The sequence below is a fragment of the Stegostoma tigrinum genome, chromosome 1 (genome assembly GCF_030684315.1).
Source record: "Stegostoma tigrinum isolate sSteTig4 chromosome 1, sSteTig4.hap1, whole genome shotgun sequence".
In the NCBI taxonomy this organism is placed as follows: domain Eukaryota; kingdom Metazoa; phylum Chordata; class Chondrichthyes; order Orectolobiformes; family Stegostomatidae; genus Stegostoma; species Stegostoma tigrinum.
The window spans coordinates 188,830,043-188,851,938 of NC_081354.1; the positions used below are offsets into that span (position 1 = coordinate 188,830,043).

Below are 21,896 nucleotides of genomic sequence, written 5' to 3' on the forward strand. Positions count from 1 at the left end.
AGGGGGGTCGCTCTCTCTCTGAGAGGGGGGGTCACGCGCTCTCTCTCTGAGAGGGGGGTCACGCGCTCTCTCTCTGAGAGGGGGGTCGCGCTCTCTCACTGAGAGGGGGGTCGCGCTCTCTCACTGAGAGGGGGGTCGCGCTCTCTCACTGAGAGGGGGGTCGCGCTCTCTCACTGAGATGGGGGTCGCGCTCTCACTGAGAGGGGGTCGCGCTCTGTCTCTGAGAGGGGGGGTCGCTCTCTCTCTGAGAGGGGGGTCGCGCTCTCTCTCTGAGAGGGGGGTCGCTCTCTCTCTGAGAGGGGGGTCGCTCTCTCTCTGAGAGGGGGGTCGCGCTCTCTCTCTGAGAGGGGGGTCGCTCTCTCTCTCTGAGAGGGGGGTCGCTGTCTCTCGCTCTCTCTCTGAGAGGGGGGTCGCTCTCTCTCTGAGAGGGGGGGTCGCTCTCTCTCTGAGGAGGGGGGGTCGCTCTCTCTCTGAGAGGGGGGGTCGCTCTCTCTCTCTCTCTCTCTCTGAGAGCGGGGTCGCGCTCTCTCTCTCTGAGAGGAGGGTCGCGCTCGCGCTCTCTCTCTCTCTCTGAGAGGGGGGGTCGCTCTCTCTCTCTCTCTCTCTCTGAGAGGGGGGTCGCTCTCTCTCTCTGAGAGGGGGGTTCGCTCTCTCTCTCTCTCTCTCTGAGAGGGGGGTCTCTCTCTCTCTCTCTCTCTCCGAGAGGGGGGTCGCTCTCTCTCTCTCTCTCCTCTCTCGAGACGGGGGTCGCTCCTCGCTCTCCCTCTCTCCGAGAGGGGGGTCGCTCCTCGCTCTCCCTCTCTCCGAGAGGGGGTCGCTCTCGCTCTCCCTCTCTCCGAGAGGGGGTCGCTCTCGCTTCCCTCTCTCGAGAGGGGGGGTCGCTCTCGCTCTCCCTCTCTCCGAGAGGGGGGTCGCTCTCGCTCTCTCTCTCTCCAAGAGGGAGGTCGCTCTCGCTCTCTCTCTTCGAGTGGGGGGTCGCTCTCACTCTCTCTCTCTCTCTCAGAGACGGGGTCGCTCTCTCTCACTCTCTCCGAGAGGGGGGTCCCTCTCTCTCTCTCCTCCCGAGAGGGGGTTCACTCTCTCTCTCCGAGAGGGGGTTCGCTCTCTCTCTCTCTCTCCGAGAGGTGGGTCGCTGTCGCTCTCTCTCTGAGAGGAGGGTCGTTCTCTCTCTGAGAGGGGGGGTCGCTCTCTCTCTCTGAGAGGGGGGTCACTCTCTCTCGCTCTCTCTCTGAGAGGGGGGGTCGCTCTCTCGCTCTCTGAGGGGGGGTCGCTCTCTTTCTCTCTGAGGGGGGGGTCGCTCTCTCTCTCTCTCTCTCTCTCTCTCTCTCTGAGAGAGGGGGTCTCTCTCTCTGAGAGGGTGTCTCTCTCTCTCTCCGAGAGGGGGGTCTCTCTCTCTCTCTCCCCGGAGAGTGGGGTCGCTCTCTCTCTCTCTCTCTCTCTCCTCCCCGAGGGGGGGGGGGTCGCTCTCTCTCTGAGAGGGGGGGTCGTTCTCTCTCTGAGAGGGGGGACGTTCTCTCTCTGAGAGGGGGGGTCGCTCTCTCTCCTCTGAGAGGGGGTCACTCTCTCTTGCTCTCTCTCTGAGAGGGGGGGGTCGCTCTCCTCTCGCTCTCTCTCGCTCTCTCCCCGAGAGGGGGATCGCGCTCTCTCTCTCTCTCTCTCCCCGAGACGGGGGGTCGCTCTCTCTCTCTCCCCGAGACGGGGGGTCGCTCTCTCTCTCGCCCCGAGACGGGGGGTCGCTCTCTCTCTCTCTCTGAGAGGGGGGGTCGCTCTCTTTCTCTCTCTCTCTCTCTCTCTCCGAGAGGGGGGGTCGCGCTCGCTTTCTCTCTATGTGAGGGGGTCGCTCTCTCTCTCTCTCCGAGAGGGGGTCGTGCTCTCTCTCTCTCTCTCTCTCACCGAGAGGAGGGGTCACTCTCTCTCTCTCTCTCTCGAGAGGAGGGGTCACTCTCTCTCTCTCCCTCCAAGAGGAGGGGTCTCTCTCTCTCTCTCTCCCCGAGAGGGGGGTCGCTCTCTCACCCTCTCTCTCTCTCTCTCCAAGAGGGGGGTTCACTGTCTCTCTCTCTCTCCGAGAGGGGGTTTGCTCTCTCTCTCTCTCTCCACCCCCCGCCGAGAGGGGCGTCGCTCTCTCTCTCTCTCTCTCCGAGAGGGGGATCGCTCTCCCTCTTTCTCTCTCTCTCCCTCTCCTCTCCCCGATAGGGGGGGTCGCTCTCTCTCTCTCTCTCTCCCCGAGAGGTGGGTCGCGCTCTCTCCTCTCTCTCTCCGAGAGGTGGGTCGCTGTCGCTCTCTCTCTGAGAGGGGGGTCGCTCTCTCTCTGAGAGGGGGGGTCGCGCTCTCTCTCTGAGAGGGGGGTCGCGCTCTCTCTCTGAGAGGGGGGGGTCGCGCTCTCTCTCTGAGAGGGGGGTCGCGCTCTCTCTCTGAGAGGGGGGTCGCGCTCTCTCTCTGAGAGGGGGGGTCGCGCTCTCTCTCTGAGAGGGGGGTCGCGCTCTCTCTCTGAGAGGGGGGGGTCGCGCTCTCTCTCTGAGAGGGGGTCGCGCTCTCTCTCTGAGAGGGGGGTCGCGCTCTCTCTCTGAGAGGGGGGGTTCGCGCTCTCTCTCTGAGAGGGGGTCGCGCTCTCTCTGAGAGGGGGGTCGCGCTCTCTCTCTGAGAGGGGGGGTCGCACTCTCTCTCTGAGAGGGGGTCGCGCTCTCTCTCTGAGAGGGGGGTCGCGCTCTCTCTCTCAGAGGGGGTCGCGCTCTCTCTCTCAGAGGGGGTCGCGCTCTCTCTGAGAGGGGGGGCGCTCTCTCTCGCTCTCACTCTGAGAGGGGGGTCGCTCTCTCTCGCACTGTCTCTGAGAGGGGGGTCGCTCTCTCTCGGCTCTCTCTCTGAGAGGGGGGTCGCTCTCTCTCGCTCTCTCTCTGAGAGGGGGGGTCGCTCTCTCTCGCTCTCTCTCTGAGAGGGGGGGGCGCTCTCTCTCTCTCTCTCTGAGGGGGGCGGTCGCTCTCTCTCTCTCTCTCTCTGAGAGGGGGGGTCGCTCTCTCTCTCTCTCTCTGAGAGGGGGGGTCGCTCTCTCTCTCTCCTGAGAGGGGGTCGCTCTCTCTCTCTCTGAGAGGGGGGTCGCTCTCCTCTCTCTCTGAGAGGGGGTCGCTCTCTTCTCTCTCTGAGAGGGGGGTCGCTCTCTCTCTCTCTGAGAGGGGGGTCGCTCTCTCTCTCTCTCTGAGAGGGGGGTCGCTCTCTCTCTCTCTGAGAGGGGGGTCGCTCTCTCTCTCTCTGAGAGGGGGGGTCGCTCTCTCTCTCTCTGAGAGGGGGGGTCGCTCTCTCTCTCTCTCCTCTCCCCGAGAGGGGGGTCGCTCTCTGTCTCTGTCTCTCTCCCCCCGAGAGGGGGGGTCGCTCTCTCTCTCTCTCTCTCTCTCTCTCTCTCCCTCCGAGAGGGGGGGTCGGTCTCTCTCTCTCTCTCTCTCTCCCGAGAGGGGGGTCTCTCTCTCTCTCTCTCTCCGAGACGGGGGTCGCTCTCTCTCGCTCTCCCTCTCTCCGAGAGGGGGGTCGCTCTCGCTCTCCCTCTCTCCGAGAGGGGGGTCGCTCTCGCTCTCTCTCTCTCTCCCTCTCTCTCTCTCTCTCTCTCTCTCCCCCCCCGAGAGGGGGGTCGCTCTCGCTCTCTCTCTCCGAGAGGGGGGGTCGCTCTCGCTCTCTCTCTCCGAGAGGGGGGTCGCTCTCGCTCTCTCTCCGAGAGGGGGGGTCGCTCTCACTCTCTCTCTCTCCGAGAGGGGGGTCCCTCTCTCTCTCTCTCTCTCTCCGAGAGGGGGTTCGCTCTCTCTCTCTCCCCGAGAGGGGGTTCGCTCTCTCTGAGAGGGGGGGGGGGGGTCGCTCGCGCTCTCTCTCTCTCTCTCTCTCTGAGAGGGTGGTCGGTCTCTCTCTCTCTCTGAGAGGGGGGGGGTCCGGTCCGTCTCTCAGAGAGGGGGGGCCGGTCTCTCTCTCTCTGAGATGGGGTCGGTCTCTCTCTCTCTCTCTCTCTGGGAGGGGGGCCAATCTCTCTCTCTCTCTCTCTCTCTGGGACGGGGCCCGGTCTCTCTCTCTCTGGGACGGGGGCCGGTCTCTCTCTGGGAGGGGGGTCGCTCTCTCTGTCTCTCTCTCTCTCTCTCAGATAGGTGGGTCGCTCTCTCTCTCTCTCTGCGAGGGGGGTCGCTCTCTCTCAGAGAGGTGGGGTCGCTCTCTCTCTCTCTCTGTCTGCGAGGGGGGTCGCTCTCTCTCCGAGAGGGGGGGTCGCTCTCTCTCCGAGAGGGGGGTCGCTCTTTCTCTCTCGAGAGGTGGGTCGCGCTCTCTCTCTCTCTCTCTCAGAGAGGTGGGTCGCTCTCTCTCTCTCTCTCTACGAGGGGGGGTCGCTCTCTCTCTCTCTCTCTGCAAGGGGGGTCGCTCTCTCTCCGAGAGTGGGGTCGCTCTCTCTCTCTCTCTCTCTCCCCGAGAGGGGGATCGCTCTCTCTCTCTCTCTCTCTCTCCCCGAGAGGGGGGTCACTCTCCTCTCTCCCCGAGAGGGGGGGTCACTCTCTCTCTCTCTCTCCGAGAGGAGGGGTCACACTCTCTCTCTCTCTCTCCGAGAGGGGGGTTGCTCTCTCTCTCTCTCTCTCCCCGAGAGGGGGGGGTCGCTCTCTCTCTCTCTCCCCGAGAGGGGGGTCGCTCTCTCTCTCTCTCTCTCTCCGAGAGGGGATCGCTCTCTCTCTCTCTCTCTCCCCGAGAGGGGGATCGCTCTCTCTCTCTCTCTCTCTCCCCGAGAGGGGGGTCACTCTCTCTCTCTCCCCGAGAGGGGGTCACTCTCTCTCTCTCTCTCTCTCTCTCCGAGAGGAGGGGTCACACTCTCTCTCTCTCTCTCTCTCCCCGAGAGGGGGGTTGCTCTCTCTCTCTCTCTCCCCGAGAGGGGGGTTGCTCTCTCTCTCCCCCCCAAGAGGGGCGTTGCTCTCTCTCTTTCTCTCTCTCCGATAGGTGGGGTCGCTCTCTCTCTCTCCGAGAGGTGGGTCGCGCTCTCTCTCTCTCTGAGAGGTGGGTCGCGATCTCTCTCTCTCTCTGAGAGGTGGGTCGCGATCTCTCTCTCTCTCTGAGAGGTGGGTCGCGATCTCTTCTCTCTCTGCGAGGGGGGGTCGCTCCCTCTCCGAGAGCGGGGTCGCCTCTCTCTCCGAGAGCGGGGTCGCTCTCTCTCCGAGAGCGGGGTCGCTCTCTCTCCGAGAGCGGGGTCGCTCTCTCTCCGAGAGCGGGGTCGCTCTCTCTCGAGAGCGGGGTCGCTCTCTCTCCGAGAGCGGGGTCGCTCTCTCTCCGAGAGCGGGGTCGCTCTCTCTCCGAGAGCGGGGGTCGCTCTCTCTCTCTCTCCGAGAGGGGGGGCGCTCTCTCTCTCTCTCTCTCCGAGAGGGGGGTCGCTCTCTCTCTCTCTCTCTCCGAGAGGGGGGTCGCTCTCTCTCTCTCTCTCTCCGAGAGGGGGGTCGCTCTCTCTCTCTCTCTCCGAGAGGGGGGGTCGCTCTCTCTCTCTCTCTCTCCGAGAGGGGGGTCGCTCTCTCTCTCTCTCTCTCCCCGAGAGGGAGGTCGCTCTCTCTCTCCGCGAGGGGGGTCGCTCTCTCCTCTCTCTCTCTCTCGAGAGGGGGGTCGCTCTCTCTCTCTCTCTCCCGAGAGGGGGGTCGCTCTCTCTCTCTCTCTCTCCGAGAGGGGGGTCGCTCTCTCTCTCTCTCTCTCTCTCTCTCTCCCCGAGAGGGGGATCGCTCTCTCTCTCTCTCTCTCTCTCTCCCCGAGAGGGGGGTCGCTCTCTCTCTCTCTCTCCGAGAGGGGGGGTCGCTCTCTCTCTCTCTCTCTCTCCGAGAGGGGGGTCGCTCTCTCTCTCTCTCTCTCTCTCCTCTCTCTCTCTCTCCCCGAGAGGGGGATCGCTCTCTCTCTCTCTCTCTCTCCCCGAGAGGGGGGGTCACTCTCTCTCTCTCTCTCCCCGAGAGGAGGGGTCACTCTCTCTCTCTCTCCGAGAGGAGGGGTCACTCTCTCTCTCTCTCCGAGAGGAGGGGTCACTCTCTCTCTCTCTCTCCCCGAGAGGGGGGTGCTCTCTCTCTCTCTTTCTCTCTCTCCGATAGGGGGGGGTCGCTCTCCTCTCTCTCCGAGAGGTGGGTCGCTCTCGCTCTCTGTCTCCGAGAGGGGGGTCGCTCTCGCTCTCTCTCTCCGAGAGGGGGGTCGCTGCCGCTCTCTCTCTCTCTCCGAGAGGGGGGTCGCTCTCACTCTCTCTCTCTCCGAGAGGGGGGTCCCTTCTCTCTCTCTCTCTCCGAGAGGGGGTTCGCTCTCTCTCTCTCCGAGAGGGGGTTCGCTCTCTCTCTCTCCGAGAGGGGGTTCGCTCTCTCTCTCTCTCCCCGAGAGGGGGTTCGCTCTCTCTGAGAGGGGGGGGGGGTCGCTCGCGCTCTCTCTCTCTCTCTCTCTCTCTGAGAGGGTGGTCGGTCTCTCTCTCTCTCTCTGAGAGGGGGGGGTCGGTCCGTCTCTCAGAGAGGGGGGCCGGTCTCTCACTCTCTGAGATGGGGTCGGTCTCTCTCTCTCTCTCTCTCTGGGAGGGGGGCCAATCTCTCTCTCTCTCTCTGGGATGGGGCCGGTCTCTCTCTCTCTGGACGGGGGCCGGTCTCTCTCTGGGAGGGGGTCGCTCTCTCTGTCTCTCTCTCTCTCTCTCTCAGATAGGTGGGTCGCTCTCTCTCTCTCTCTGCGAGGGGGGTCGCTCTCTCTCAGAGAGGTGGGTCGCTCTCTCTCTCTCTCTCTGTCTGCGAGGGGGGTCGCTCTCCTCTCCGAGAGCGGGGTCTCTCTCTCTCCGAGAGGGGGGTCGCTCTCGCTCTCTCTCTCTCCGAGAGGGGGGTCGCTCTCTCTCTCTCTCTCTCCGAGAGGGGGGTCGCTCTCTCTCTCTCTCTCTCCGAAGAGGGGGTCGCTCTCTCTCTCTCTCTCTCCCCGAGAGGGGGATCGCTCTCTCTCTCTCTCTCTCTCTCTCCCCGAGAGGGGGGTCACTCTCTCTCTCTCTCTCGAGAGGAGGGGTCACTCTCTCTCTCTCTCTCTCCGAGAGGAGGGGTCACTCTCTCTCTCTCTCCGAGAGGAGGGGTCACACTCTCTCTCCTCTCTCTCTCCGAGAGGGGGGTTGCTCTCTCTCTCTCTCTCTCTCTCTCTCTCCCCGAGAGGGGGTTGCTCTCTCTCTCCCCTCCAAGAGGGGCGTCGCTCTCCTCTCTTTCTCTCTCCGATAGGGGGGGTCGCTCTCTCTCTCTCTCTCTCTCCGAGAGGTGGGTCGCGCGCTCTCTCTCTCTCTCTCTCTCTCTCTCCGAGAGGTGGGTCGCGATCTCTCTCTCTCTCTCTCTCAGAGAGGTGGGTCGCTCTCTCTCTGCGAGGGGGGTCGCTCCCTCTCCGAGAGCGGGGGTCGCTCTCTCTCCGAGAGGTGGGTCGCTCTCTCTCTCTCTCTCTCTCTCTCTCCCCGAGAGGGGGGTCGCTCTCTCTCTCTCTCTCTCTCCGAGAGGGGGTCGCTCTCTCTCTCTCTCTCTCTCTCTCCCCCCGAGAGGGGGGTCGCTCTCGCTCTCTCCGAGAGGGGGGTCGCTCTCGCTCCTCTCCGAGAGGGGGGTCGCTCTCGCTCTCTCTCTCTCTCCGAGAGGGGGGTCGCTCTCGCTCTCTCTCTCTCCGAGAGGGGGGTCGCTCTCGCTCTCTCTCTCTCCGAGAGGGGGGTCGCTCTCGCTCTCTCTCTCTCCGAGAGGGGGGTTGCTCTCGCTCTCTCTCTCTCCGAGAGGGGGGTCGCTCTCGCTCTCTCTCTCCCCGAGAGGGGGGTCGCTCTCTCTCTCTCCGAGAGGGGGGTCGCTCTCTCTCTCTCTCCCTCTCTCCGAGACGGGGGTCGCTCTCGCTCTCCCTCTCTCGAGAGGGGGGTCGCTCTCGCTCTCCCTCTCTCCGAGAGGGGGGTCGCTCTCAGCTCTCCCTCTCTCCGAGAGGGGGGTCGCTCTCGCTCTCCCTCTCTCCGAGAGGGGGGTCGCTCTCGCTCTCCCTCTCTCCGAGAGGGGGGTCGCTCTCGCTCTCCCTCTCTCCGAGAGGGGGGTCGCTCTCGCTCTCCTCTCTCCGAGAGGGGGGTCGCTCTCCGCTCTCCCTCTCTCCGAGAGGGGGGTCGCTCTCGCTCTCTCTCTCTCCGAGAGGGGGTCGCTCTCGCGCTCTCTCTCTCTCCGAGAGGGGGGTCGCTCTCGCTCTCTCTCTCTCTCAGAGAGGGGGGTCGCTCTCTCTCACTCTCTCTCTCTCCCTCTCTCTCTCTCTCTGAGAAGGGGGTCGCTCGCGCGCTCTCTCTCTCTCTGAGAGGGGGGTCGGTCTCTCTCTCTCTCTGAGTGGGGGTCTGTCTCTCTCTCTCTCTCTCTCTCTCTGGGAGGGGGGCCGGTCTCTCTCTCTCTCTCTCTCTGAGATGGGGTCTGTCTCTCTCTCTGAGATGGGGTCTGTCTCTCTCTCTCTCTCTCTGGGAGGGGGGCCGGTCTCTCTCTCTCTCTCTCTCTCTGGGACGGGGACCGGTCTCTCTCTGGGAGGGGGGTCGGTCTCTCTCTCTGGGAGGGGGGTCGGTCTCTCTCTCTCTGAGAGGGGGGTCGGTCTCTCTCTCTCTATCTCTGGGAGGGGGGCCGGTCTCTCTCTCTGAGAGGGGGGTGGGTCGCTCTCTCTCACTCTCTCTCTCACTCCCCGAGAGGGGGCGTCGCTCTCTCTCTCTCTCCCCGAGAGGAGGTTCGTTCACACTCTCTCTCTCTCTCTCTCTCTCTCCCCGAGAGGGGGTTCGCGCTCTCTCTCTCCAAGAGGGGGGTCGCGCTCTATCTCTCTCTCTCCGAGAGGGGGGTCGCGCTCTATCTCTCTCTCTCCGAGAGGGGGGACGCTCTCTCTCTCTCCGAGAGGGGGGTCGCTCTCTCTCTCTCTCTCTCTCTCTCTCTCTCCGAGAGGGGGGTCGCTCTCTCTCTCTCCGAGAGGGGGGTCGCTCTCTCTCTCTCTCTCTGTCCGAGAGGGGGGTCGCTCTCTCTCTCTCCCCGAGAGGGGGGTCCCTCGCTCTCTCTCTCCCCGAGAGGGGGGTCCCTCGCTCTCTCTCTCTGAGTGGGGGGCCGGTCTCTCTCTCTCTCTCTCTCCCCGAGAGGGGGGCCGGTCTCTCTCTCTCTCCGAGAGGCGGGCCGGTCTCTCTCTCTCTCTCTCCGAGAGGGGGGCCGGTCTCTCTCTCTCTCTCTCCGAGAGGGGGGCCGGTCTCTCTCTCTCTCTCTCCGAGAGGGGGGCCGGTCTCTCTCTCTCTCTCTCTCTCTCCGAGAGGGGGGCCGGTCTCTCTCTCTCTCTCTCTCTCCGAGAGGGGGGCCGGTCTCTCTCTCTCTCTCTCTCTCCGAGAGGGGGGCCGGTCTCACACTCTCTCTCTCTCTGAGAGGGGGGTCGGTCTCTCTCTCTCTGAGATGGGGGGTCGGTCTCGCTCTCTCTGAGATGGGGGTCGGTCTCGCTCTCTCTCTCTCCGAGAGGGGGGCTGGTCTCTCTCTCTCTCTCTCTCTCCGAGAGGGGGGCCGGTCTCACACTCTCTCTCTCTCTCTGAGAGGGGGGTCGGTCTCTCTCTCTCTGAGATGGGGGGTCGGTCGCTCTCTCTCTGAGAGGTGGGTTGGTCCGTCTCTCTGAGAGGGGGGTTGGTCTCTCTCTCTCTCAGAGAGGTGGGTCGCTCTCTCTCTCTCTCAGAGAGGTGGGTCGCTCTCTCTCTCTCTCCGAGAGGGGGGCCGGTCTCTCTCTCTCTCCGAGAGGGGGGCCGGTCTCTCTCTCTCTCCGAGAGGGGGGCCGGTCTCTCTCTCTCTCCGAGAGGGGGGCCGGTCTCTCTCTCTCTCCGAGAGGGGGGCCGGTCTCTCTCTCTCTCCGAGAGGGGGGCCGGTCTCTCTCTCTCTCCGAGAGGGGGGCCGGTCTCTCTCTCTCTCCGAGAGGGGGGCCGGTCTCTCTCTCTCTCCGAGAGGGGGGCCGGTCTCTCTCTCTCTCCGAGAGGGGGGCCGGTCTCTCTCTCTCTCCGAGAGGGGGGCCGGTCTCACACTCTCTCTCTCTCTGAGAGGGGGGTCGGTCTCTCTCTCTCTGAGATGGGGGGTCGGTCTCGCTCTCTCTGAGATGGGGGTCGGTCTCGCTCTCTCTCTCTCCGAGAGGGGGGCCGGTCTCTCTCTCTCTCTCTCTCCGAGAGGGGGGCCGGTCTCACACTCTCTCTCTCTCTGAGAGGGGGGTCGGTCTCTCTCTCTCTGAGATGGGGGGTCGGTCGCTCTCTCTCTGAGAGGTGGGTTGGTCCGTCTCTCTGAGAGGGGGGTTGGTCTCTCTCTCTCTCAGAGAGGTGGGTCGCTCTCTCTCTCTCTCAGAGAGGTGGGTCGCTCTCTCTCCGAGAGCGGGGTCGCTCTCTCTCCGAGAGGGGGGTCGCTCTCTCTCCGAGAGGGGGGTCGCTCTCTCTCCGAGAGGGGGGTCGCTCTCTCTCCGAGAGGGGGGTCGCTCTCTCTCCGAGAGGGGGGTCGCTCTCTCTCCGAGAGGGGGGTCGCTCTCACTCCGAGAGGGGGGTCGCTCTCACTCCGAGAGGGGGGTCGCTCTCTCTCTCTCTCTCCGAGAGGGGGGTCGCTCTCTCTCTCTCTCTCCGAGAGGGGGGTCGCTCTCTCTCTCTCTCTCCGAGAGGGGGGGTCGCTCTCTCTCTCTCTCTCCGAGAGGGGGGGTCGCTCTCTCTCTCTCTCTCTCCGAGAGGGGGGTCACTCTCTCTCTCTCTCTCTCTCTCTCCGAGAGGGGGGTCACTCTCTCTCTCTCTCCTAGAGGGGGGGTCGCTCTCTCTCTCTCTCTCTGAGAGGGGGATAGCTCTCTCTCTCTCTCTCTCTCTCCGAGAGGGGGATCGCTCTCTCTCTCGCTCTCCCCGAGAGGGGGATCGCTCTCTCTCTCTCTCTCCCCGAGAGGGGGGTCGCTCTCTCTCTCTCTCTCCCCGAGAGGGGGGTCACTCTCTCTCTCTCTCTCCCCGAGAGGGGGGTCACTCTCTCTCTCTCTCCCCGAGAGGTGGGGTCACTCTCTCTCTCTCCCCCCGGCAGGGGGGTTGCTCTTTCTCTCTCTCTCTCCGAGAGGGGGGGTCGCGCTCTCTCTCTCCGAGAGGTGGGTCGCGCTCTCTCTCTCTCTCTCCGAAAGGTGGGTCGCGCTCTCTCTCTCTCTCTCCCCGAGAGGTGGGTCGCGCTCTCTCTCTCTCTCTCTCTCTCCCTGAGAGGGGGGTCACTCTCTCTCTCTCTCTGAGAGGAGGGGTCACTCTCTCTCTCTCTCTCTCTCTCTCTCCCCCCGAGAGGTGGGTCGCGCTCTCTCTCTCTCTCTCTCTCCGAGAGGTGGGTCGCGCTCTCTCTCTCTCTCTCTCTCTCTCCGAGAGGTGGGTCGCGATCTCTCTCTCTCTCTCCGAGAGGTGGGTCACTCTCTCTCTCTCTCCCCGAGAGGTGGGGTCACTCTCTCTCTCTCCCCCCCCGGGAGGGGGGTTGCTCTTTCTCTCTCTCTCTCCGAGAGGGGGGGTCGCGCTCTCTCTCTCCGAGAGGTGGGTCGCGCTCTCTCTCTCTCTCTCTCCGAAAGGTGGGTCGCGCGCTCTCTCTCTCTCTCTCTCTCCCTGAGAGGGGGGTCACTCTCTCTCTCTCTCTCCGAGAGGAGGGGTCACTCTCTCTCTCTCTCTCTCTCCCCCCAAGAGGTGGGTCGCGCTCTCTCTCTCTCTCTCTCTCCCCGAGAGGTGGGTCGCGCTCTCTCTCTCTCTCTCTCCGAGAGGTGGGTCGCGATCTCTCTCTCTCTCTCCGAGAGGTGTGTCGCTCTCTCTCTCTCTCTCTGCGAGGGGGGTCGCGCTCTCTCTCTCTCTCTCTCCGAGAGGTGGGTCGCGATCTCTCTCTCTCTCTCCGAGAGGTGTGTCGCTCTCTCTCTCTCTCTCTCTGCGAGGGGGGTCGCTCTCTCTCCGAGAGGGGGGTCGCTCTCTTTCTCTCTCTCTCTCTCCCCGAGAGGGGGGTCGCTCTCTCTCCGAGAGGGGGGTCGCTCTCTTTCTCTCTCTCTCTCCAAGAGGGGGGTCGCTCTCTCTCTCTCTCACTCTCTCTCCGAGAGGGGGGTCGCTCTCTCTCTCCCCGAGAGGGGGGTCGCTCTCTCTCTCTCCGAGAGGGGGGTCGCTCTCGCTCTCTCTCTCTCCGAGAGGGGGGTCGCTCTCGCGCTCTCTCTCTCTCTCTCCGAGAGGGGGGGGTCGCTCTCGCTCTCCCTCTCTCCGAGAGGGGGGTCGCTCTCCCTCCCTCTCTCTCTGAGAAGGGGGTCGCTCGCGCTCTCTCTCTCTCTGAGAGGGGGGTCGGTCTCTCTCTCTCTCTGAGGGGGGGGGTCAGTCCGTCTCAGAGAGGGGGGCCGGTCTCTCTCTCTCTCTCTCTCTCTGGGAGGGGGGCCGGTCTCTCTCTCTCTCTCTCTGGGCGGGGGGCCTCTCTTTCTCTGAGAGGGGGGTCAGTCTCTCTCTCGCTCTCTGACCTGGCTGGTCCCGGTTGTTCGCAGCTCTCCCTCTCTCAGGCCGCTGTTTCCATGACACCGGCCGCCAGCAACGTCATTGCGTCATGGGGCGGGGCGTTTCCAGGAGACGGCGGCGAGTCAGGTAAGAGAGACGGTAAATATCCCTGTGAGAGGGTAAATACCCCTGACAGACGGTAAATATCCCTGTGAGAGGGTAAATACCCCTGAGAGAGGGGTAAATATCCTTGTGAGAGGGTAAATACCCCTGTGAGAGGGTAAATACCCCTGAGAGAGGGGTAAATATCCTTGTGAGAGGGGTAAATATCCCTGAGAGAGGGTAAATATCCGGGTGAGAGGGTAAATACCCCTGAGAGAGGGGTAAATATCCCTGTGAGAGGGTAAATATCCCTGAGAGAGGGTAAATATCCGGGTGAGAGGGGTAAATATCCCTGAGAGAGGGTAAATATCCCTGTGAGAGGGTAAATACCCCTGTGAGAGGGGTAAATATCCCTGAGAGAGGGTAAATATCCCTGAGAGAGGGTAAATATCCGGGTGAGAGGGGTAAATATCCCTGTGAGAGGGGTAAATATCCCTGTGAGAGGGTAAATACCCCGAAGAGGGGTAAGTATCCTTGAGAGAGGGTAAATATCCCTGTGAGAGGGTAAATATCCCTGTGAGAGGGTAAATACCCCTGAGAGAGGGGTAAATATCCCTGAGAGAGGGTAAATATCCCTGTGAGAGGGGTAAATACCCCTGTGAGAGTGTAAATACCCCTGAGAGAGGGGTAAATATCCCTGAGAGAGGGTAAATATCCCTGAGAGAGGGTAAATACCCCTGAGAGAGGGTAAATATCCCAGTGAGAGGGTAAATACCCCTGAGAGAGGGGTAAATATCCCTGAGAGAGGGTAAATATCCCTGTGAGAGGGTAAATACCCCTGAGAGAGGGGTAAATATCCCTGTGAGAGGGTAAATATCCCTGAGAGAGGGGTAAATATCCCTGAGAGAGGGTAAATATCCCTGTGAGAGGGGTAAATATCCCTGTGAGAGGGTAAATATCCCTGTGAGAGGGTAAATACCCCGAGAGAGGGGTAAGTATCCTTGAGAGAGGGTAAATATCCCTGTGAGAGGGTAAATACCCCTGAGAGAGGGGTAAATATCCCTGAGAGAGGGTAAATATCCCTGTGAGAGGGGTAAATACCCCTGTGAGAGGGTAAATACCCCGAGAGAGGGGTAAATATCCCTGTGAGAGGGGTAAATATCCCTGTGAGAGCCGTAAATATCCCTGTGAGAGGGTAAATATCCCTGTGAGAGGGGTAAATATCCCTGTGAGAGGGTAAATATCCCTGTGAGAGGGATAAATATCCCTGTGAGAGGGTAAATATCCCTGTGAGAGCGGTAAATATCCTGTGAGAGGGTAAATATCCCTGTGAGAGGGGTAAATATCCCTGTGAGAGAGGGCAAATATCCCTGTGAGTGGGTAAATATTCCTGTGAGAGGGGTAAATATCCCTGTGAGTGGGTAAATATCCCTGTGAGAGGGTAAATATCCCTGTGAGAGGGGTAAATATCCCTGTGAGAGCGGTAAATATCCCTTTGAGAGGGTAAATATCCCTGAGAGAGCGGTAAATATCCCTGAGAGAGGGTAAATATCCCTGTGAGTGGGTAAATATCCCTGAGAGACGGGTAAATATCTCTGTGAGAGGGGTAAATATCCCTGTGAGAGGAGTAAATATCCCTGTGAGAGCGGTAAATATCCCTGAGAGAGCAGTAAATATCTCTGTGAGAGGGTAACTATCTCTGCGAGAGGGGTAAATATCTCTGCGAGAAGGGTAAATATCCCTGAGAGAGGATTAAATATAACTGAGAGAGGATTAAATATACCTGAGAGAGGGTAAATATCCCTGTGAGAGGGGTAAATATCTCTGAGAGGGTAAATACCCTGGACAGAAGGGTAAATATGCCTGTGAGAGAGTTAAATACCCCTGTGAGAGGGTTAAATATCCCTGAGAGGGGGCAAATTCCCCTGAGAGAGGGTAAAAATCACTGCGAGAAGGGTAAATGTCTCTGTGAGAGGGGTTAATACCCTGGAGAGAGGAATAAATACCCCTGAGATGGGGTAAATATCCCTGCAAGATGGTAAATACCCCGGAGAGAGGGTAAATATCCCTGAGAGAGGTGTAAATATCCCTGAATGGGTAAATATCCCTGAGTGATGGGTAAATATCCCTGAAAGAGGAGTAAATATCCCTGTGACAGGATAAATATTCCTGAGAGAGGGGTAAATTTCCAGGGGAGCTGGATAAATGCCCCCGCGACAGGGGTAAATACCCTGGAGAGGGGGTATAAATGCCCTCGAAATAGGAATGAATGTCCCAGAGTGTGGATAAATACCCTGGGATGAGGGGCACATGCCCTAGAGATGGGGGTAAATACCCCAGAGAGAGGTTAGATACCCCAGAGATAGGGGTAAATATACCATAGAAAAGGGAGTCACAGAGTGGATGATCCCTCTGGAAAGCAGGTAAGCGTTGGGAGGAAAAAATGCCCTTGGTAATGGGGTCAGATTGCAGGTGGTGGAAGTGCCAGAGGATGATGTGTTGTACTTGGAGGTTGGTGGGGGTGGACGAGGGGGATTCTATTTTCATTGCTATTGCAGGGAGGAGATGGAAGGGGGTAAGTGCCTCCCATAGAGAGAGACAGAGAGGGAGAGGAGGGCGGATGCCCCAGGGAAATTGAAATATACAAGAGTTAGAGAGAGGGGTAAATACATTCCAGAGTTGAAGGGATAAATGCCCCTTTTACAGAGAGGGTAAATACCACAGAGATTACACAGAAGGGGCTAAACCCTTCAGAAGGATGCAGATGCTTTGGAAAGAGTACAGATAAGGTTTACCAGAATGTTACCTGGGAAATTTTAGCTATGCAGAAGCTTGGAAAAACCGGGTTAGTTTTCACTGGAACGCAGGAGGTTAAAGGGTGACCTAATAGAAGTTTATAAGATTGTGAATGGCTTCAATAGAATGGAAAGTCTGAGGCTTTTTCCCAGGGCATAGAGGTCAATTACTCAGGGACACAGATTCAAGGTGCTGGGGTAGTTGGTGGGGGGGGGTGCAGTTTAAAAAGAGATGTGAGAGGCACGTTTTTCACACAAAGTGTGATGAGTGCCTGGAACACGCTGTCAGAGGACGTGGTGGAAGCTGACACAGTAGCTGCATTCAAGAAGCACCTGGACAGCGGCGTAAATACTCCAGAGAGAGATATAAGTTACCTAATAGTAGAAGTATCAATAGCCCATAGAGAGAGGGTGGCCTAAGTATCTTAGATGCAGAGAGAAAAATAGCACAGATGTAGAGAGGTGAATATCCCAGAGGAGTGGAGTAAATAATTTGAGAATACCCCTGAGTTTTCTGGGTGCATATTTCAAACTTAGAAACACAGGAATAAATATGCCAGAGCTAGAGAGTGGTAAATTCCCCAGCGATATGGACACGTGGGAGACTGTGGTAAATACCGCAGAGCGAGTGAAAATGGTAAATATGCCAGGAATGGACAAAGAGGTAAATGCCTCAGAGATGGAGAGTGTGGTAAATGCAGAGTTAGAGATGAATACCCTTGAGATATTAATACCCCAGAGAGGAAAGAGTAAATACTGCAGAGATGGAGAGAAAGGGAGATATCCAAGAGAATTAGTTAAATACCCCAGAGAGACTATGGTATATAGATTAGATTAGATTCCCTACAGTGTGAAAACAGGCGCTTCGGCCCAACAAGTCCACACTGCCCCTTGATAGATCCCACCCAGACCCATCCCTCTATAACCCTGAAAACTACGGGCAATTTAGCATGGCCAATCCACCTAGTGTGCACATCTTCGGACTGTGGGAGGAAACCGGAGCACCCGGAGAAAACCCACGCAGCCACAGGGAGAACGTACAAACTCCGTACAGACAGTTACTCGAGGCTAGAATTGAACCTGGGTCCCTGGTGCTGTGAGGCTGCAGTGCTAATCACTGAGCCACCGTGCCGCCCCGCAGTGATAGAGAGGGTAAATACCCTTGAGAGACAGGGGTAATACCCCAGTGATCGTGAGGAGAGTAATTAACCCCAACATGCCGAGGTAAATACCCCAGAAATATGCCAGTGATAGAAAGAGAGGAGTAAATACCTAAAGAGAGAGTGAGAGGAGGGGGGGTCATACCCAAGGCAGAGAGACAGAGTGGTGGCAATACCTGGAGGGGACGGGGTGGGGGTGTTGTGAGAGAGAGGAGAGGTAATACACAGAGTAGAGAAAGAGATGGAGGAGGGGACAATACCTGCTGTAGCGGGTGGGGGATGCAGAGAGGCGGGAGGTAATATCCCCAATATCTGGGGTGGGGAAAGAGAGAAAATGAGGAGCTTTTATCTGGGACCTGGAGAAAGAGAGAGAGAGGGTAGTACCCAGGGTAGAGAGAGAGGTAGTGGTAAGAAATGGAGTGAGGGAGCAGAGAGAGAGAGAGAGAGAGATGGTGGTAATACCGGGGGGGGTAGAGAAAGAGAAGAAGGAAGGGCAATGCAAAAGGGAGAGAGAGAGGAAGGGGAAATAGAAGCATGAGAGAGAAATAGGATGGTCTGGTAGAGGAAAGGGCTTTACAAGGCTTTAGAAGGTGCCTGGGGAACAGCGGAGGGAGGGTCTTACCCCAGGGCTGGTGTGATGAAGGGGCATAATCCATGGAGTGAATGCAGTATTCTTGGAGGAAAGAGTGAGGGGCAATATCCAGGGAGTGGGGGAAATACCCAAGGAGATAATGCTTGGGACCTGGGCTGGGGTGAACAATACTGGGGGAGAGGGAAGAGAAGGGGAGAGGGATGTGTACATGCATGTGTGTGCGTGTGCGCACACGTCAGTACTCACAGGAACAGTATGGGGGGCAGTACCCAAGGGCAGTCAAACAAAACAGTAATTGCTGGAGAAACGAAGTCTGGCAACATCTAAAACAAAGAACATTACAAACAGAAACAGGCCCTTTGGACCACAAAGCCAACACAGCGCCTTTCTAAGTTAATAACCTTTTGCCTCTATGCCCCTGCATATTCATTTATGTATCAATACGCAATGGAGGCCGGGACATTAGATGCCTTCAAGGCAGAGATCGACAAATTCTCAATCTCACAAGGAATCAACGGCTACGGGGAGAGTGCAGGGAAGTGGAGTTGAAATGCCCATCAGCCATGATTTAAATGGCGGAGTGGACTTGATGGGCCGAATGGCCTTACTTCCACTCCTCTGTCTTATGGTCTTAAACATTGGATCAAAATATATCTGCCATATCTCCGCCCAAGTCTACAGCCTTATATCTTGTTATATCATTTAGGAATCCTCCTCACTATCTGCAGCTCCCCCAATCTTTGTGTCATTTGCAAACTTACTAATCAGACATGTACATTCTCCTCCAAATCATTTGTATTATAAACAGCAGGGTTCCAGCATTGATTCTTGCAAAACAGCACTAATCGCAGATCTCCAGTCAGAAAATAAACATTCCTCTGCTACTTTCTGACCAAGCGAGTTCTGTATCTTTCTTACTAGCTCACCGTGGGTTCCATATGACTTCACTTTCTGTGTAAGTCCGCTATGAGGGATCTTGTCAAAGGCCTTGTTAAAGTCCATATAGATGAATTCCACTACTCTGCCCTCATTAATCATCTTTATCACTTGCTGAAAACGCTCAATCAAGTTTGCGAGACACAACCTTCTCTGCACAAAGCCATGCCATTTATTGCTAATAAGTTCATATTTTTCCAAGTGTGAGTAAATCTTGTCTGAAGAAGCTTCTCCAATAACGTCCCTACCGCTGACTTAAGGCTCACTGGCCCGTAACTTCCAAGATTATTCCTGTCCCCCATCTTAAACAAAGGAGTGACTTTGGCCAATTTTCAATCATTTGACACCTCACCTGTGATTAAAGAAAATACAAATATTTCATACAAGGTCCCAGCAATTTCCTCCCTTGCGTCCTTCAGAACGCTGGGATAGTTCTGATATGCCACAACAAAAAACCACAACGACCTCCAGAAGACAGACACGGGACATGACCAATAGAGTTCTTTGTCTTTATTCATTCATGGGATGACTAGGCAGCATTTGTTGCCCATCCCTAATTGCCCAGAGGGCAGTTAAGAGTCAACCACGTTGCTGTGGGTTTGGAGTCACCTGAAGGCCAGGCCAGGTAAGGATGGCAGTTTCCTCCATGAAGGACATGAGTGAACCAGATGGGTTTTTCCTGACAATTGACAACGAATTCACAGTCATCATGAGACTCTTAATTCCAGATATTTTATTGAATTCAAATTCGACCATCTGCCATGGCAGGATTTGCAACCGTGTCCCCGGAACATTATCTGGGTCTCTGGATTAACGGTCCAGCAACAATACCACTAGGCCATTGCCAAGGGTACCCTTCGTCGTCTAGTACTTTTCTAGAGTGGAGAAACTACACCATGTTCTTTGGAGCCTTTAACATATCATCAATGTTGACGAACGTCTCGCCAAGATCATCCTACACCTCCACTTCTCACCTGCCAAACCTTAAACAGACCATTGTTTGCAGAAACTACTGAGCCTTCAGTGACCACAACTCCACGCAATCTTGCCACGGCAACCTCCGCAAGACACGCCAGATCATTGACATGGACACTACCATTACATGTGGGAACACTACCCACCATGTACACAGCAAATATTAATGTGACTGGGCCAATGTTGTCTACCTTGTAGACTGCAGGGCAAGGCCACCATGCAGACATTATAACGATGAATGAATGGACACCACACAACAATTGCCAGACAAGAATGTTCCCTTGCAGTCAGGGAATACTTCAGTGGACAAGGACATTCAGTGCCTTCCAAGGCGGCCTTCAAGATACACAACAATGCAGAATCACCAGACAGAGACTGACAACCAAGTTCTGTACCCAGGAATGTGGCTTCAACCATGATCTTGGGGTCATATCATGCTTCATGTAACCCCACCATACTTCTGTATTTGTAAAATACTTTTTGCTGTCCTGTTTTGACATCATCTTCTTGATAACTTGTTATTATCTCTCTACCTTAAATAGTTTCTACAGTTTTGGATTACTTGTTACTTTGGTTAGACCCTCTACATGTAACTCACACCCATCGTGTTATTCCAGTCATTCGGTTTGTCTCCGGCACCACTTCATTTTTAATTTCTTGTAATTATCTCTCTGCCTCAATTAATCAGATTTTAGGTCATCCCTTCACTTGTTTTTCAGCTGTTAACACTTCGCTCACACCATCTGACACTCTTGATGACCTGCAGTGACTTATCATTCAGCCCATCAACAATTCTCTCACCATTTGAATGAATTTTAGAACATAGAACATAGAACATAGAACAGTACAGCACAGAACAGGCCCTTCAGCCCACAATGTTGTGCCGACCATTGATCCTCATGGATGCACCCTCAAATTTCTGTGACCATATGCATGTCCAGCAGTCTCTTAAATGACCCCAATGACCTTGCTTCCACAACTGCTGCTGGCAACGCATTCCATGCTCTCACAACTCTCTGCGTAAAGAACCTGCCTCTGACATCCCCTCTATACTTTCCACCAACCAGCTTAAAACTATGACCCCTCGTGCTAGCCATTTCTGCCCTGGGAAATAGTCTCTGGCTATCGACTCTATCTATGCCTCTCATTATCTTGTATACCTCAATTAGGTCCCCTCTCCTCCTCCTTTTCTCCAATGAAAAGAGACCGAGCTCAGTCAACCTCTCTTCATAAGATAAGCCCTCCAGTCCAGGCAGCATCCTGGTAAACCTCCTCTGAACCCTCTCCAAAGCATCCACATCTTTCCTATAATAGGGCGCCCAGAACTGGACGCAGTATTCCAAGTGCGGTCTAACCAAAGTTTTATAGAGCTGCAACAAGATCTCACGACTCTTAAACTCAATCCCCCTGTTAATGAAAGCCAAAACACCATATGCTTTCTTAACAACCCTGTCCACTTGGGTGGCCATTTTAAGGGATCTATGTATCTGCACACCAAGATCCCTCTGTTCCTCCACGCTGCCAAGAATCCTATCCTTAATCCTGTACTCAGTTTTCAAATTCGACCTTCCAAAATGCATCACCTCGCATTTATCCAGGTTGAACTCCATCTGCCACCTCTCAGCCCATCTCTGCATCCTGTCAATGTCCCGCTGCAGCCTACAACAGCCCTCTACACTGTCAACGACACCTCCGACCTTTGTGTCGTCTGCAAACTTGCTGACCCATCCTTCAATTCCCTCGTCCAAGTCATTAATAAAAATTACAAACAGTAGAGGCCCAAGGACAGAGCCCTGTGGAACCCCACAAATGTTATCTTGATCTCTCTGATTATAAATTCTGTACCTGCGCGTCTCCTCCTCATTTCACCTGATAAAGGAGCAGCGTTCCAAAAGCTTGTAATTTCAAATGAACGTGTTGTACTATAACCTGGTGTCATGCGACTTCTGATTTTGTCCAGTCCAACCCTGGCACCTCCATATCATAGCAACTGGAACTGCACATAGTAGTGTGCAGCCAAAGACGTCTACAGCTCTAGCATGACCTCTCTACTCTGCAATGACATTGGCGTAGCAAGCCAAACCAAATCAGCCTCACATACTGGATTCATAACACCAACAGGAACCTATACCAACCTGCAGGACTCTCTCTGTCTCACAGCTACAGAGAACAGTAACCTTCTAACTATACTGCTATCTACTATAATTACATTGCTATTTAATACACTTCCCCCAGCTTGAATAAAGTGCGATGACCAGTTTGCTCATCCATCCTGCAAACCCTGTCTAAGGATTTTTTGGGTCCACCTATAGCACATGGACTGCAGCGGCTCAAGAAAGCAGCTCACCACCACATTCTGAAGGGGAATGAGGCATAGGCGATAAATACTGACTAATCCAGCAAGACTCACATCCCACAAATGTTTATTAAAAAGTGCTTTCATTCACACAAATTGCAAGAACATAAAAGGCAAATGCACCAATAAGGAAGGCAAATTATTTCAAGGGCAAGGAGTATAAAAATATAGTTTTGCTAAAACCAAACAAGGCACTAGAGTCATACAGCAAGGAAATAGGCCCTTTGGCCCAACCTGTCCATGCTGACCAGGTTTCCTAAACTGAAGTAGTCCCATTTGCCTGTGCTTGGCCCTGACCATCTAAGCCTTTCCTATTCATGTACCTGAGCAAATGTCTTTTAAATGTTGTACCTGTTTCTACCCCTTCCTCTGACAGCTTGTCCCATATACTCATCACCCTGTGCGTGAAAACATGGCCCTCCCCCTCAGGCCCCTGTTAAATCTTTCCCTCACTTTAAACATATGACCTCTAGTTTTGGACTCACAGCTGGAACATTGATGAAGGATCAAGGCCCGAAACGTCAGCTTTTGTGCTCCTAAGACGCTGCTTGGCCTGCTGTGTTCA

The 21,896-nt window shown here is 56.5% G+C and overlaps 2 protein-coding genes across 6 annotated transcripts in view; one reads left to right on the forward strand and one right to left on the reverse strand.

Annotated features, from left to right (window-relative positions):
• The window catches only part of wdr54 (WD repeat domain 54), a 90,894-nt gene extending 78,387 nt beyond the window's left edge, over positions 1 to 12,507 (reverse strand). For all 3 annotated transcript variants that reach the window (XM_059650762.1, XM_059650757.1, XM_059650756.1), the window contains exon 1: positions 12,442 to 12,507. The gene's annotated coding sequence lies outside the window, so the exon portion shown is untranslated. The remainder of the gene's footprint in view (positions 1 to 12,441) is intronic.
• The window catches only part of LOC125454701 (uncharacterized protein C2orf81 homolog), a 36,280-nt gene continuing 26,838 nt past the window's right edge, over positions 12,455 to 21,896 (forward strand). For all 3 annotated transcript variants that reach the window (XM_059650752.1, XM_059650753.1, XM_059650754.1), the window contains exon 1: positions 12,455 to 12,562. The gene's annotated coding sequence lies outside the window, so the exon portion shown is untranslated. The remainder of the gene's footprint in view (positions 12,563 to 21,896) is intronic.